The 17,208-nt window shown below is 38.8% G+C and overlaps 1 pseudogene; it reads left to right on the top strand.

Annotated features, from left to right (window-relative positions):
* The window catches only part of LOC122747821, a 94,475-nt pseudogene that overhangs the window by 44,770 nt on the left and 32,497 nt on the right, over positions 1-17,208 (top strand).

The raw sequence follows: 17,208 nt of genomic DNA, 5'->3' as shown, positions 1-17,208 counted from the left end.
CTTGTGAGGTAGGTACTATTATTATTATTCTCTTTACAGATCAGGAAATCGGGGCAAATAGAGATAAGATATCTTGTTTAAAATTACATGGCTAATAAATTTCTGGAACCAGAATGTAATTCAAGTTTCCTTTTATTTTTCCCCAACACCTTTATTTGAGAACGTGATCTAAGATGAGAGGGGTTAACAGGATAAGAGGGAGAGGGCTTCTGAACTGCAGGAGTCGTAAAAGATCTTTTCATGATCAGGGAAGGGTTAACAAGAGGTGGTTATAAAGTGCAAACCATATACCTATTTTTTTTTCTTTCTTCACTCAGATTATTTCTAAGCTAGCTGCCTTCCTTAATTGCCCTAAAACAATGAGGCTCTCTATCTTGGGTGGGTGGGTAGGGCCGGTAGATTATTTGTGCCATTTTACTTTTAAAATTTTATATAGGGGACAGCTAGGCAGCAAAGTGGATAAAGCACTGGCCCTGGATTCAGGAGGACCTCAGTTCAAATCCGACCTCAGACACTTGACACTTGCTAGCTGTGTGACCCTGGGCAAGTCACTTAACCCTCATTGCCTCACCCCCCAAAAAAAACTTTATATAATTTAATTCTTATTTTTCCTTAAAACAAATTCTACAGAGTGGTACCAAAAACTTACTAAGATATTTCAGGAGGGAGTGAGTTTCTGGAATTACCCAAAATCCCAGGAGTTCTCCCTTGCAATCTTAAAATAATTAACCTTCAAACTCCTTAATCTGCTAAAATTTTTGAGCAATTCTATAATCTTTGGTTATCTGATTTTATTTCTGTGATTTCAAAGTGGCTGAAGCTGAAATGACAGAAAAAAAGTGTTTTGCAGGTTTTTTTCTTTTTCTCTTATAACCTAATCTCCCAAGGAAATCCCAAAGTGGGAGTTAGTCTTACTAGGACAATCGCTTCACGTATGAAAGTTCATTAATCTTTCCTAGTGTTCTTTGGGTATAGCTCTAAGAAGTTTTTCTGGCTGGCTGCATTTTCTTCTAAATCCTTCAAGGTAACAAAATCTATAAGCAACACAACTACAACCCAAGACAAAGCTTTTCCTACATTTTACAAAGATGCAAACACAGACAAAATGATGAGACAGGCACATAGAAAGGTTAATTCTATCTAAACTTTCCTTAAAGGAATCTGTTACAAAACACTTCTTACTTGCTGATTTCAAGCCGTTTATTAAACACATCCCATTTGAGGTATTTAATTTTCTTGCCAGCTTCATCAAAACATTTCTTAAGGTAATTCATTTTATCCCAATCAAAAGATCGTGTTCTCAAATAAAGGTGTTGGGAAAAAATGTGCTGGACAAATAAAAGGAAACTTGAATGACATTCTGGTTGCAGAAATTTATTAGCCGTGCAATTTTAAACAAGATATCTTATCTCTATTTGCCCCAGTTTCCTGATCTGTAAAGATGTTGTTCCCTCACAATTGTAAACGCAGAGGGTAGTCAGGTCCCTATTAGGTCAGATATTCCCAGGGTCCCTGTCTCCATTAGTAACTGAGTCTAGAGACACCAACTAGCCAAAGGAGTCTACCCTGATCCAAAGTGGAAACAGTCATGTAGTTTCCCAGGCCTTTATAGTCACATCACCAGCTGTGAAGAGAACCTGAGCTAACTGGGGCCTTAATGACCACTTTGCTGCTACTAAACATGGATAATGCTATATCCCAATTTCTGTGATGTAGGAATGTAGTTTAATTTTAAGTGTGTTTTTCCCAATCATCTAACTTGCCAGTTGTATTCTCAGTAGGCTTGTCTGCACCATTTGAAGGTGAGAAACCATAAGGTAGGGAATGGGTTGCCTTGAATATATTGCTTAATATTTTTTGTTGTTGTTGTTGAATTATTTTCTTCTAGGCCCTGTTGAAGAGAGGAATTGTGGAACTGCTCATGACCTCAGACAGTAAGGATGAGTTGAACAAAAGCAAGCTGGTAGGAGGTACATGCATATTATGATCTTTCAGATACATTAATCATAGGATAGAACAAAGTATTGCACCAAGAGGTAATTGAACCATAAATTGTTAACATTACATCCATGTAGAAAGAGTGCATTTTTTCAGAAGAAGAGGCAAAGAGGTATGCTGAAGTAGCCAAAGTGGTCCAGGTCCAGGAAAAATAGCTCCCCAGAAATGCTTTGGAATGAGTTTTCCCCCTTATCTGCTGTTCCCACTTCACCGTGCACTTCTCCGGGCTTTTGGGGAGATCTTCTCTGGCTTGCTCACAGCTCAGGGCCAGTTACTCTTCCACATAAGCCTATCATTGGGTTATTTGTAGCATTTGGCTTTCACATAAGTTCGAGGAGACCCGGCAAATCTAGATTTCGTGGCTTTCCCCTTTGTGTCTCCGGCACTCTTTCCAGATTTGAGGAGAAAGCCTCCTTGGAAGTCCGCCTTGGGTGTGCAGACTGGCTTCCGGGCTTGTGCTCTTAAGCAGCTGCCTGGCATTCCTCCTTCTTTCTACAATCGGAAGTTTTTCAGGGTCCTCCCGCCCGAGGGTTGGGCTTTCTGCGAGCAAGGCAGCTAACTCCAGAGGATTTGGGGCAGGAAGGCCCAGGGCACCTCTGGGCTTGTTCCTCTCCTTAAGTGAGAATGCCGATCATAAAGAGGGTGTCTTTTTAGGATTCCTGGGATTTCCCAGGCTCGTGTGGGCGGCCCTGAAGCCTGAAGCTTACTGTTAAAGCAGCAATTTCCCACCATCTCCATTAGATGCCGCTCCGTCCCCATTCCTGCGCGGACCAGCGGAATGGGGCTCACAGCCACCTGCCGTCAGCTCCCCTGCTTCTCAAAGGCAGCGGGGCTTTGGTACCAGCGCTCGGGTTAGCGCTCGCCACAGTGTTTGCATGAGCATCTACGTTGGCCTCGGTGCTCTACCACTTAACCTAGCGTGGACGTTCCATCACCTACCTGTGTCGTCTGATCTGATTTGTGAAATCCGCCCCCACCCCCCAGCTTCTGTCTTTCAAAGAGCTTCCAAATAAGAAGAGCAGAGGCATTGGTCAGAGGCATTCATGATCCCCAGGATGAGATACCCGAAGGAGGTGAAGGGAGCCTTTATGTAGCACCTACTATGCCAAGGCACTGAGCTCAGTGCTTACACATAGCATCTCGTTTGATCCTCCCAACAACCCTGGGAGGAAGGTGGTATTATCATGTCCATTTTAAAGATGAGGAAACTGAGGCCAACAAGGGTGAAGTGACTTCCCAGGTCACTGAGCTAGTAAATGGCTGAGGATGGATTTGACTGGATTTGGTCTTGTGTTGCCTGCTGGTGGGTCAGCCTGCCTCAAGTCTCTCTCCCCTCCAATCCATCCTTCATTTAGCCACAAGAGTGAGTTTCCTAAAAGCACGGGTTTGATCGTACCACCCTCTACTCAATAAACCTCATTGGCTTTCCATGGCCTCCAGAATGAAATACATTCTGTTCGGGGGCAGCTAGGTGGCATAGTGGATAAAGCTTGGACCCTGGATTCAGGAGGACCTGAATTCAAATTTGGCCTCAGACACTTGACACTTACTAGCCATGTGACCCTGGGCAAGTCACTTAACCCTCATTGCCCTGCAAAAAAAAGAAAAAGGAAAAAAAAAAGAAATACAATCTGTTCTGTTTGTCATTCAAGGCCCTTTTTAACCTTTTTTAACCTAGCCCCCTCCTGCTTTTTCAGTCTTCTTCTACTTTACTTCCTGACAGGTACTCTGTTACAGTGACACTGGCTGTCCATGAACAAGACACCCCATCTCTCTTCTCTGGGCATTCTCTCTGTCTTATGTGCCTGGAATGCTCTCTCTCTTCCATTCTGACTGCTGACCTCCCTGGTTTCTTCTAAGTCCCAGTTAAAATCCTACCTCCTACAGGAAGCCTTCTCCAATCCATCTTCATTTCAGTGCCTTCCCTTTGTTAATTATTTCCTACTTATCCTGTATCTAGCTAGATTTTTGTAAGCTCCTTGAGGGCAGGGCCTGTCTTTTGCCTCTTTTTTGTATCCTCAGTACTTAGCATAGTGCCAGCCACATAGTAGGCACTTAACAAATGTTTATTGAATTAAATTGAAATGATGAAAGACAAGAGGGGGACTCTCAGACAGATCCCAGCCCTAGCTGTTCTCTCCATCTCTGTCTCTGTTAGTGTCTCTGTCTCTCTTTCATTTGTACTCCATTTATTCCTGAATTAATGAGTTGGAGGCACTTTTTGATGTCTTCTTCTGGCCTCTCCCATGAAATTCTAGGTATAATGGTTCTAGATGCCATGAGTTATTTTTCACTTTGTCAAGGCTCCACCCCAAGTTTATACTTATCTACCTTCCTACCATAGAAATGCTCACCTAAATACCTTAGAAGTTTAGAATGTCATATGTATAATATACACAGCTATAACCTTATATTGGTTAATTCTATTAGACTAGATGGCCTAATCTCTTCCAACTTTGAGATTCTACATGATCTATATGATTTCCATGTAATTCTCAATAGTAGTTAAGAAAAGAACATTTAATTACAGGGTGTGGGGAGGTAGAATGCCCTAAACAAACAGGAATGAGAAGGTAAACAGTCTTGAATGTGATGAGAGATGTGGTGAGGCAGTGTACTCTGCATTGCCATTGTTGCCTGATGGGTCAGTGTTAAGGACCCCAAATTAGTTACTCCTTCATTATGACTTTGATATGAACGTGGTGTAGTCAGATGACTTTTGTGTCCGGTTACCCTGAGTCAGGCATTGAGGTTAACAAGTAATAAACTTAAGGTTAGTGAGCTTGAGTTTGATTACTGGAAAAATTCCTGCATGTATTAGTAAAGGAACATTTAAAGAGTAAGGTATTGGTCATCAAGAACCAGTATGGCTTCATAAAGAATAGGCTACCCCTTTTTTGAAAGGGTTACTGGACTAGCAGAGAAGAGGAATACTATAGACCAGGGCTCCTTAAACTTTTTCCCCTTGTGACTCCTTTCTGACTGAGAAATTTTTACATGACCCTGGATATATAGTTCTATAAAAATAGGTGTACATAACTATTTTACTGTTGCCAAATTTTTCAGTTACATGACCCCATATGGAGTTGTGACCCACAGTTTAAGAAGCTTTACTATAGACAGAGTATACTTGGGTTTTAGTAAGTCTTCCATGATATCTTTACAAACAACTTGAGTGGAACAGGCTAGATGATAGAACAGTCACTTGACTTTAGAACTGGTTGAATGATTAGTCCAAAAGATTAATTGTTTTTTTTTTTTGGGGGGGGGCAGGGCAATGGGGGTTAAGTGACTTGCCCAGGATCACTCAGCTAGTAAGTGCCCGGTGTCTGAGGCTGGATCCACGGCCAATGCTCTATCTACTGCGCCACCTAGCGGCCCCCCAAAAGATTAATTGTTAATGGATCACTTTTAACTCAAACGGATATGTCTCTTGTAGCATGCACAAGGATATATATTAGCAGCACTGTGATATTCAACATTTTTGTCAATAACTTGGATGGAGGCATAACTAGATGCTTGTCTAACATGAAGGTGACATAAATCTGAGAGGGACAGCTAACATGTTAGATGACAGACGATCTTTAAAAAGATCTTGACAGTCTACAATAATGGGTTGAGATAGAAAAGATTTAACTTAATAAGGATAGGGATAGGGGCAGCTGGGTGGCGTAGTAGATAGAGCATCAGCCCTGGAGTCAGGAGGACCTGAGTTCAAATCTAGCCTCAGACACTTGACACTTAAAATCCGTGTGACCCTGGGCAAGTCACTTAACCCCAATTGCCTCACCAAAAATAAATAAATAAATAAGGATAAATGTAAAGTCCTTATACTTCCATATTTGATCCCTTCAACCCAAATATAGAATGGGAAAGACAGGGCCATACAGAAGTTCATGCAGAAAAGATCAGGGCGGGGGTGTGTGTGTTAGTGGACTCTAATCTCTTTAAGAGTCAGGAGAGTGCCATGGAAGCTGAAAATACTGCTGCCATCTTAACCTGCTGCATGTAAGAGAGGCATGATGTCAGTGGCAAGAGAGGTGAGAGCCTGCCCCAGTCTGAACATATCTGGAATACTGTGTTCAGTCCTGAGTGCCTCATTGCAGGAGAGACATTGATGGACAAGCTGGAGGATGTTCAGAGAAGGATGAACAGGATGTTGAAAGCATTGGAGACTCTGCTGTGCAGTGATCAATTGCAGGAACTGCGGATGTTTAGCCTGGGAAGAGGAGATTGATTGCGTGGAGGCTGGATGACCACTTTGGGGGGTGGGGGGGATATTGGAGTTCAAGAAGATAAACTCGAAGTCCTCTTCCAATTTTTGAGATTCTGTGTGTTTGCTGAATCCATGGAGTGATAAGATCTATACTAAATCCTTGGGGTTCAGAGTAAATAGAAGACACAACCCTACAGGACTGATTATTTAATAGAGAAAATAAGACAAACACATAATTATCAGAAGTACAGGGGCAGCTAAATGGTGCAGTGGTAAAGCACTGGCCCTGGATTCAGGAGTACCTGAGTTCAAATCTGGCCTCAGACACTTGACACTTTCTAGCTGTGTGACCCTGGGCAAGTCACTTAATCCTCATTGCCCTGCAAAAACAAACAAACAAACAAAAAACAAAAACAGAAGAATGACAACAAAACGGTAAAAACTAAAGAATGTGAAATTATAACGACCAAGTTTTGTCCCAAAGAAGAGACTTGAGAAGTAACCTCCACAAAATTCTTTGCAAAAGCATGGGATTATGAGCGGTAGAACACTAAGACTTTTTAGATGTGTTGATTGGTCTTGTTGGACGTTTCCCCACAGTTTTTATTCTTTATTATAAGAGATGGCTCTCTAGGAGGGAGAGGGGGATACGCTGGGAAATATAGGTGATGTGAAAACACACAAAAAAAATCCATAAAATGTATTTGGAAAAAAATACAGACTATAGGTATAAAATTCATAGAGGATTATTTATAGTGATGAGTCAGATTGTTCTGAGGTAGTTGGATAATAGTTTGGGACTAGCCAGGAGGATTTCCAAGGTGGAGGCATCCTTATGCTGTGATTGACAGGAGCAAAAGATGGCATGCACAGCTTTTTTTTTCCCTGTTACTACTTTTTGAAATGGCTCGGGTTCCAGAGAGTGACATTTGTTTTATGCTACTCTGTGAAATGATTTCTCCCAAATTTAGCTTCTTTTTCTTGGCTACTGGCAGATACCAGACCAAGAAAATGATATTAGGAACAAGAAGCTCCTGGGAAATACATTTGAAAACAGAAAATACATTTGAAGAACTGTATTGGGCCCAGAGTCAGGCAATCCTCAAATGGGCCTTTATATCTAGAAATGTTGGAATAGAAGTTTCTTGCCACTAATGAGCAGGCTGCTTCCACTGGTATACTTGTATCCCCTAACTCTTCTTATTTACTGTTCCTATGGGGGGGGCAGTCTTACTGTTAGCTCTGCCTGATAAATGAGAGAGCTGTGTCTGGCATAGTACAATGAGGTGAACCTCCATAATAAAGCTTTTCATAGTTCGTTGTTTCTCCTATTCTAGTGAAAAATCCAGGTTTTCCTAAAGGTCACAGGAAAAATACCCTCATGGTATGGTGAAATTTTTGTTAAAAGCTTTGGCCATAAAAGGAAAAGGACCTACTTGTACAAAAATATTTATGGCAGGTGTGTGTGTGTGTGTGTGTGTGTGTGTGTGTGTGTGTTGGCAAAAAAATCAGAAACTGAGAGGATGCCCATCAATTGGGTAATGGCTAAAAAAGTTGTGGTATATGATTGTGATGGAATACTATTGTGCAATAAGAAATGACAAGCAGGATGCTTTCAGAAAAACCAGGGAATATTTACATGCACTAATGCAAAGTGAAATGAGCAGAATGAGAAGAACATGGTTTACAGTAACAGCAATATTGTATGATGACTAACTATGAATGACAGCTTTTCTCAGCAATACAATGATCCAAGATAATTCCAAAGGACTCATGAGCCCTTTGCTATCCTGCCTCCAGAGAATGAACTGATAGAGTCTGAATGCTGATCAAAGCATACTGTTTTTTTCTTTATTTTTTGTCTGTGTTTTCTTTAACAACATGATTGATATGGGACTATGTTTTGCGTGACTGCACATGTATAGCCTATATAAAATTGCTTGACTTCTCAATGAGGGGGGAGAGGAAGAGAGAGAATTTCAAACTCAACATTTAAAAAATGAATGTAAACATTGCTTTTTACATGTAATTGGAAATAATATTAAAAATAAAAGCTTTAGCCATGTGGAAAGCCAATAAAGAAATAATTTTACGTTTTGTTTTTTTGGGATTTTTTTGTGGGGCAATGAGGGTTAAGTGACTTGCCCAAGGTCACACAGCCAGTAAGTGTTAAGTGTCTGAGGCTGGATTTGAACACTCAGGTCCTCCTGAATCCAGGGCTGGTGCTTTATCCACTGCACCACCTAGCAGCCCCTCTCATCTTCACTTATTGCTGTATGTAGAGCTAAGAGTTAATGTTTTCAAGAGCACATTCAAGTTTTTTTTTTGTTTAAATTAATAAAGTATTTTTTTCCCATTACATGTAAAGATAGTTCTCAACTTTTGTTTATACAACCTTTACAATTTCAGATTTTTCTCCTTCCCTTCCCTCCCTCCCCCCTCCCCTAGACAGCAGGTAATCTGATATAGGTTATATATATATATAACATATATACATAACAACATTAATCCTATTTCTGCATTAGTCATGTTATAAGAGAAAAAAATCAGAGCAATGATGAAAAACCTCAAAATAGAAAAAAACAACAGCACCAAAAACAAAAGAAATAGTATGGTTCATTCAGCATCTATACTCCGCAGTTCTTTTTTTTTTTGGATTTGGATTTTTTGGATTTGGAGATCCTCTTCCATCACGAGTTCCCTGGAACTCTTCTGTACCATTGCATTGGTGAGAAGAATATAGTCCATCACAGTAGGTCAACACTCAATGTTGATGATACTGTGTACAATGTTCTTCTGGTTCTGCTCATCTCACTCATCATCAACCCACATAAGACCCTCCAGGTTTCTCTGAACTCTTCCTGCTCATCATTTCTTACAGAACAATAGTATTTCATTGTATTCATATACTACAACTTGTCCAACCATTCCCCGATTGATGGGCACCCCCTCAACTTCCAATTCCTTGCCACCACGTAAAGAGCAGCTATAAATATTTTTGTACATGTGGGTTCCTTTCCCCTTTCCATGATTTCTTTGGGAAAAAGACCCAAAAGTGGTATTGCTGGGTCAAAGGGTATGCACAGCTTTATTGCCCTTTGGGCATAATTCCAAATTGCTCTCCAGAATGGTTGGATCAGTTCACAGCTCCACCAACAGTGCATTAGTGTTCCAATTTTTCCACAGCTTCTCCAACATTTATTATTTTCCTTTTTTGTCATTTTAGCCAATCTGATAGGTGTCAGGTGGTACCTCAGAGTTGTTTTAATTTGCATCTCTCTAATCATTAGAGATTTAGAGCATTTTTTCATATGGGAATAGATAGCTTTGGTTTCTTCATCAGAAAACTGCCTGTTCATATCCTTTGACCATTTCTCAATTGGGGAATGACTTGGATTCTTATAAATTTGATTTAGTTCCCTATATATTTTAGAGATGAGGCCTTTATCAGAAGTACTGGCCACAAAAATTGTTTCCCAGCTTTCTTCCTCCCTTCTAATTTTGGATGCATTGCTTCTGTTTGTACAAAATTTTTTTTAATTTAATGTAATCAAAATCATCCATTTTGCATTTTATAATATACTCTATCTCTTGTTTGGTCATAAACTGTTTTCCTTTCCAAAGATCTGATAGGTAGACTATTCCTTTCTCCCCTAATTTACCTATGGTATCACCTCTTATGTCTAAATTGTGTATCCATTTTGACCTTATTTTAGTATAAGGTGTAAGATGTTGGTCTATGCCTAATTTCTGCCATACTATTTTCCAGTTTTCCCAGCAGTTTTTGAATACTGAGTTCCTATCCCAGAAGCTGGAGTCTTTGGGTTTATCAAACACTACATTGCTAGTGTCATTTACTATTGCATTTCCTGAGCCTAGCCTATTCCATTGATCTACTACTCTATTTTTTAGCCAGTACCAGATAGTTTTGATGACTGCCACTTTATAGTAAAGCTCCAGGTTTGGTACCACTAACCCACCTTCCTGTGAATTTTTTTTCATTATTTCCCTGGATATTCTTGATTTTTTGTTTTTCCAGATGAATTTTGTTATTATTTTTTCTAGCTCTGTAAAATAATTTTTAGGTAGTCTGATTGGTATGGCACTGAATAAGTAAATTAATTTAGGCAGTATTGTCATTTTTACTATATTAGTTCTGCCTATCCATGAGCAATTGATATCTTTCCAATTATTTAGATCTGATTTGATTTGTGAGAAGAGTGTTTGGTAGTTGTGTTCATAGAGTTCCTGGGTTTGTCTTGGCAATTAGACTCCCAAGTATTTTATATTATCTAACGTTACTTTAAATGGAATTTCTCTTTCTATCTCTTGCTGCTGGACTTTGTTGGTCATGTGTAGAAATCCTGATGATTTATGTGGATTTATTTTATATCCTGCTACTTTGCTAAAGTTGTTAATTGTTTCAAGTAATTTTTGAGTTGATTCTCTAGGATTCTTTAAGTATACCATCATATCATCTGCAAAGAGTGATAGTTTTGTTTCCTCCTTGCCTATTCTAATTCCTTTAATTCCTTTCTCTTCTCTGATTGCTAAAGCTAACATTTCTAGGACAATATTAAATAATAGGGGTGATAATGGACATCCCTGTTTCACCCCTGATCTTATTGGGAAGGCCTCTAATTTATCTCCATTGCATATAATACTTGCTGATGGTTTTAGGTAGATACTGTTTATTATTTTAAGGAAAGCTCCACCTATTCCTAAACTCTCTAGTGTTTTTATTAGGAATGGGTGCTGTATTTTGTCAAAAGCTTTCTCTGCATCTATTGAGATAATCATATGATTTTGGTTGGTTTTCTTATTGATGTGATTAATTATGTTAATAGTTTTCCTAATGTTGAACCAGCCCTGCTACATTCCTGGTATAAATTGCACCTGGTCATAGTGTATTATCCTGGTGATCACTTGCTGTAATCTCCTTGCTAATATCTTATTTAAGATTTTAGCATCAATATTCATTAGGGAGATTGGTCTATAATTTTCTTTCTCTGTTTTTGCTTTGCCTGGTTTTGGTATCACCACCATATTTGTGTCATAGAACGAATTTGGTAGAACTCCTTCTTCACCTATTTTTCCAAATAATTTGTATAATATTGGAATTAATTGTTCTTTAAATGTTTGGTAAAATTCACCCATAAACCCATCTGGCCCTGGGGATTTTTTCTTGGGGAGTTCGTTAATGGCTTGTTCAATTTCTTTTTCTAGTATGGGTTTATTTAAGGATTTTATTTCCTCTTCAGTTAACCTGGGCAGTTTGTATTTTTTGTAAATATTCATCCATTTCATTTAGATTGTCAAATTTATTGGCATACAATTGGGCAAAATAATTCCTAATTATCGATTTAATTTCCACTTCATTGGTGGTAACATCACCCTTTTCATTTTTGATACTGGTAATTTGGTTTTCTTCTTTCTTTTGTTTAATCAAATTAACCAATATTTTATCTATTTTATTGTTTTTTTCATAAAACCAGCTCTTAGTTTTATTGATTAATTCTATGTTTTTTTTGCTTTCAATATTATTAATTTCTCCTGTAATTTTCAGGATCTCTAGTTTAGTATTGAATTGGGGATTTCTAATTTGTTCTTTTTCTAGCTTTTTAAGTTGCATGCTCAATTCTTTAATCTCCTCTTTCTCTTTTTTATTCATGTAAGCATTTAGAGCTATAAATTTTCCCCTAAGCACTGCTTTGGCTGCATCCCATAGATTTGGTATGTTGTCTCATTATTGTCATTCTCTTGGATATAGTTATTGATTGTTTCTATGATTTGTTGTTTGGCCCATTCATCTTTAGAATGTAATTATTTAGTTTCCAATTGATTTTCATTCTACTTTTCCCTGGCTCTTTCTTACATGTAATTTTTATTGCATCATGATCTGAGAAGGATGCATTTACTATTTCTGCCTTTCTACATTTGACTGTGATGTTTTTGTGCACTAATACATGGTCAATTTTTGAAAATGTGTCATGTACTGCTGAGAAAAAGGTATATTCCTTTCTATCCCCATTCAATTTTCTCCAGACATCTATCATGTCTAACTTTTCTAACATTCTATTCACCTCTTTCACTTCTTTCTTATTTATTTTTTGGCTAGATTTATCTAATTCTGAGAGGGGGAGATTCAGATCCCCCACTAGTATAGTATTACTGTCTAATTCCTCTTGTAACTCATTTAACTTCTCATCTAAGAATTTGGATGCTATACCACTTGGCGCATACATATTTAATATTGATATTACTTCATTATCTATAGTACCTTTTAGCAAGATGTAATTTCCTTCCTTATCTCTTTTAATGAGATCTATTTTTGCCTGCACTTTGTCTGAGATAAGGATTGCTACCCCTGCTTTTTTTACTTTAGCTGAAGCATAATATATTCTGCTCCAGCCTTTTACCTTTACTCTGTGTGTATCTCTCTGCTTCAAATGTGTTTCTTGTAAACAGTATATTGTACGATTCTGGTTTTTAATCCACTCTGCAATTCGCTTCCATTTTATAGCAGAGTTCATCCCATTCACATTCACAGTTATTATTACTGACTGTCTATTCCCCTCCATTATATTTACCCCCTTTGTACTTTTCCCCCCTTCTTTCACCCTATTCCTCCTCACTGATGTTTTACTTCTTTCCCCTGCCTCCCCCAATCTGCCCTCCCTTTTTATTACCCCCATCTCTTTTCTTTACCCTTTTCTCCCTTGCTTTTGTCCTCCCTTCTATCAATCCCCCCCCTTTCCCTTCCCTTTTTGCTTCCCTAAAGAATGAGCTAAGTTTCTTTATCCCAATGAATGTATATATTATTCCCTCTTTGAATCAAATCTAATGAGAGTAGGGTTGAAACAATGTTCACCCCTTTCTTTCCCTCTATTGTAATAGGTTTTTTTTCACCTCTTCATATTATATAATTCACCCCATTCCACCTCCCCTTTCCTCTCCTCCCCATAGACTCCCTTTTTAACCCCTTAGTTTTCTTTGTATCATCACATCAAAGACAATTTATATTTATACCCTCTGTGTAAAGTCCTTCTCTCTGCCCAAACACATTTACAGTTCTTAAGAGTTATGAGTATTATCTTCCCATGTAGGGATATAAACAGTTTAACCTAATTGAATAACCTTTTTCCCCCCTGTGTTTACCTTTTTAAACTTCTCTTGAGTCTTGTATGTTAAGATCGAATTTTCTATTCAGTTCTGGTCTTTTCACCAGGGAAGATTGAAAGTCCCCAATGTTATTAAATGTCCATCTTTTCCCCTGAAAGAGAATGCACATTTTGGCTGGGTAATAGATTCTTGGCTGCAATCCAAGCTCCTTTGCCTCCCGGAATATCATATTCCAAGCCTTGCAGTCCTTTAATGTTGAAGCTGTCAGGTCCTGAGCAATACTAACTGTGGCTCCATGATATTTAAATTGCTTCTTTCTGGCTGCTTGGAGTATTTTCTCCTTCACCTGATAATTCTGGAATTTGGCTACAATATTCCTTGGAGTTTTCCTTTTGGGGTCTTTTTCAGGAGGTGATCTGTGGATTCTTTCAATGATGATTTTATCCTCTGATTCTATGATATCAGGGCAGTTCTCCTTAATAATTTCCTGGAATATGGTGTCTAGATTCTTTTTTCTGGTCATGACTTTCAGGCAGTCCAGTGATTCTCAGATTGTCTCTCCTCGATCTGTTTTCCAGATCAGTTGTCTTTCCAATGAGGTATTTCACATTTTCTTCTATTTTTTCATTCTTTTGATTCTGCTTGACTGATTCTCGGTGTCTCATGGATTCCTTTTCTTCCAACTGACCAATTTTAATCTTTAAGGCATTGTTTTCTTCAGTGAGATTATGCACCTTTTTTTCCATTTGGCCAGATGAATTTTTTAAGGCATTGTTTTCTTCAATGAGATTATGCACATTTTTTTCCATTTGGCCAAATGAATTTTTTAAGGCATTGTTTTCTTCAGTGAAATTATGCACTTTTTTTCCCATTTGGCCAGATGAATTTTTTAAGGAATTGTTTTCTGCAGTCAATCTTTGTGCTTCCTTTTCCAAGCTGCTGATTCTTTTTTCATAGTTTTCTTGTTTTGCTTTCATTTCTCTCCCCATTTTTTCTTCTACTTCTCTCAATTCTTTTTTAAAATCCTTTTTGAACTTTTCCAGGAAGGCTTTTTGTTCCTGAGACCAATTCACCTTCCCTCGTGAGGCTTCACATGTAGGCAATTTGAAGGTATTGTCCTCATCTGAGTTTGTGTTGGCTTCTTCCCTATTGATACATAAGCTCTCAATGGAGAGGGCTCTTTTTTGCTTCTTGCTCATTATTGCAGCTTTTTTTTTTTTTTTAAGTTGAGGTCTGCTCTGAGGGCACCAGGGTCCCTGTTTTGGGCTTCTTGTGCAGGGGTATAGGTGCTGTGTGACCGTCTTTTTACTCTGAGGCCTTTAGAGTGTGTGCAGTTCATCCCCCTGCACTTCCTGTCTAAGCACACTGCGTCTGTGTGCCTGGTTGTGCCTATCCTGTTCCTGGCCCTACCGCTGGCGACTTGCCCTCTCAGCTGGTGCAGGTAGGTTTTTCCACTGTCCTTCTTGCCCACCAGATTTTTTGAGCCAGGTTCCAGGGGCCTCAGTTGTTTGGCTGTGGCCCGCAGCTCCTGCTGACTTGCCCCGACCCCCTCGGCGCTGGGCTGCTGCCCTGCACTGTGCCTCCCTTTTACCCGAGTCAGACCGACCTTTTCCTGAAGTCTTCTAAATTATCTCTGGTTGGAAGACTGTGTCTCTCTGTCTCTTTGCAGGTTCTGTAGTTTCAAAATCCGTCCAGAGACTTGACTTAATGTTCTTTTTGAGGGAACAGAAGGAGAGCTCAGGCAGCTTGCTATTTCCTCTCCGCCATCTTGGCTCCGCCTCGTCAAGTTTTGTTTTTGTTTTGATTTGTTTTGTTTTGTTTTTGGTGGGGCAATAAGGGTTAAGTGACTTGCCCAAGGTCACACAGCTAGTAAATGTCAAGTGTCTGAGGCCAGATTTGAACTCAGGTCCTTCTGAATCCAGGGCCGATGTTTTATCCACTGTGCCACCTAGTTGCCCCTACATTCAAGTTTTGATATAAATCCAGGATGCCTAAGAATGAGCCAATAGAAATTATCCAGAAGCAGTTGGGTTCTACTCCTCCAACCTGAGGTTCTAAAAGCATTTTGGTCCCTTTATGTCACCTAGCATCCCTCCCTTCCTCAATGACAGGTTGTTTCAGGACAGTTTATACAATATTCTTCCTTTCCCTTCACAGTACTGGCCACAATCAATATAAAAAATGTGAATGAACTTTTCAAGTCTCTCATTTTTATCCAGGTAAGGAGCATTCAAAGAGGGGAAGTTTGGAGGTAGTTTGGTCCAGGTTAGAACTTCACAAATCTAAATATTAGGAGATTTGTAGTAGTCATATGCACAATCAATAAAGAGTTTTCATAGGAAGACTGAGCTTCTCCTTTGCCCTCAGTACTAGTCAGGGCTCCAAAAAGCTCCTGAAGCTTGTGGAGTTCAAAACAATGACATGGGAAAGAGGAACCTTAAGTTTCTCAAGCTCTCTTTGCCACTGGGTCAACTTAGGACCCCTTTCATGCCTCAGGTCCCTAGCCCCCTCTCTTGAGCAAAGAGAACATTGCACTTACTTGCATCACTAGAGGAAAGGGAATTTCAGTAGGTTAGATTTGTAGAGTGTTCTCAGATACTTCAGTACAACTCCATTAATTCCTTAGTCCCAGAGAACCCTGTTTCTAGGATCCAAATGGGTTTCCTGAGATGTGAGTTAAACCTCTTAAATAGTTTTGGGTTAATCAGTGTAGCCAGACATTGGAAAATATGGGAAGCAAAAAACTATTAATTTATTTTAAAAATAATTTTATAATTTAACAACTCTCTAAAGAAGTACACGCACAGATAGTAAGGGGAAAACCCAAAATAAATCCTTGCATTCAAAAATGTACTCAGAAGTATTTACATTGTAAAAATGGGTATATATGTCACATATATACATCCAACTATATATATGCATATATTCATATATTTATGTATGTTTACTTCTGCAAAATAGTTGAGTGATAATTTCCCTCTGATGCCTTTTTCATTGTAAATCTATAAAATTTAGTTCTTTCTTAAAAGAAATATAAGCTCATTCAGTATATCTATCGTTCTGTTTTTTTCACTTTAGGTTGTTGTTGTTCAGTCATGTTTGACTCTCCATGGCCATGGTTGGGGTTTTCTTGATAGTGGAGTGGTTTGCCATTTCCTTCTTCAGCTCATTTTACAGATGAGGAAACTGAGGCAAACAGGATTAAGTGACTTGCCCAGTCACACAGCTCATAAGTGTCTGAGGCTGGATTTGAACTTGGGAAGATGAGTCTTCCTGACCCCAGGCCCTGCACTCTATCCACTGTGCCACCTAGGTGCCCCACTTCAAATTACTTAATTTTTCCCCTATGTCTTTAAATTACTCATATTTGACATTTTTCATGGTAAAATAACATCCCATTACATTAACATGTTATTTTGTCTAAATTCTCCCCAATTATTTGACAATATGGTTTGCTTTCCAGCTTTTTGATACTAAAAATGAAGCCGGGTGTGACTATTTTTGTACAGATAGGCCTATTTTTCTTTTTAAATTACATTTTTCAAAAGAGCCATAGTATTGAGATCAAAAGGGTGACCCATTGTATATAGCCACAGTGCTCTCCAAAAACCATTGCACTAATTTTATATTGCTATCAGCACTGAAGTAGAGGGGCTTCTTCCCTACACCTTTGCCAGCATTGAATATTGTCACTTTAAAATCACTTGTAATGCCATCACTTTAAAATTAGCATCTAAGTATAATAATTTGATGCTTATAAGGTGGCACTTCACACTTGTTTAGACTTTAATTTTTCTGATTATTAGAGAGCTTCAATGAGTTTTTAAAATATTTATGTGTGGAAATGTAATATGATTTTTTTAAAAAGCCCT

The sequence above is a fragment of the Dromiciops gliroides genome, chromosome 3, assembly GCF_019393635.1.
Source record: "Dromiciops gliroides isolate mDroGli1 chromosome 3, mDroGli1.pri, whole genome shotgun sequence".
NCBI classification, from domain to species: domain Eukaryota; kingdom Metazoa; phylum Chordata; class Mammalia; order Microbiotheria; family Microbiotheriidae; genus Dromiciops; species Dromiciops gliroides.
Note: the sequence above shows the minus strand (reverse complement) of the source record. Positions and strands in the feature narration are given on the sequence as shown.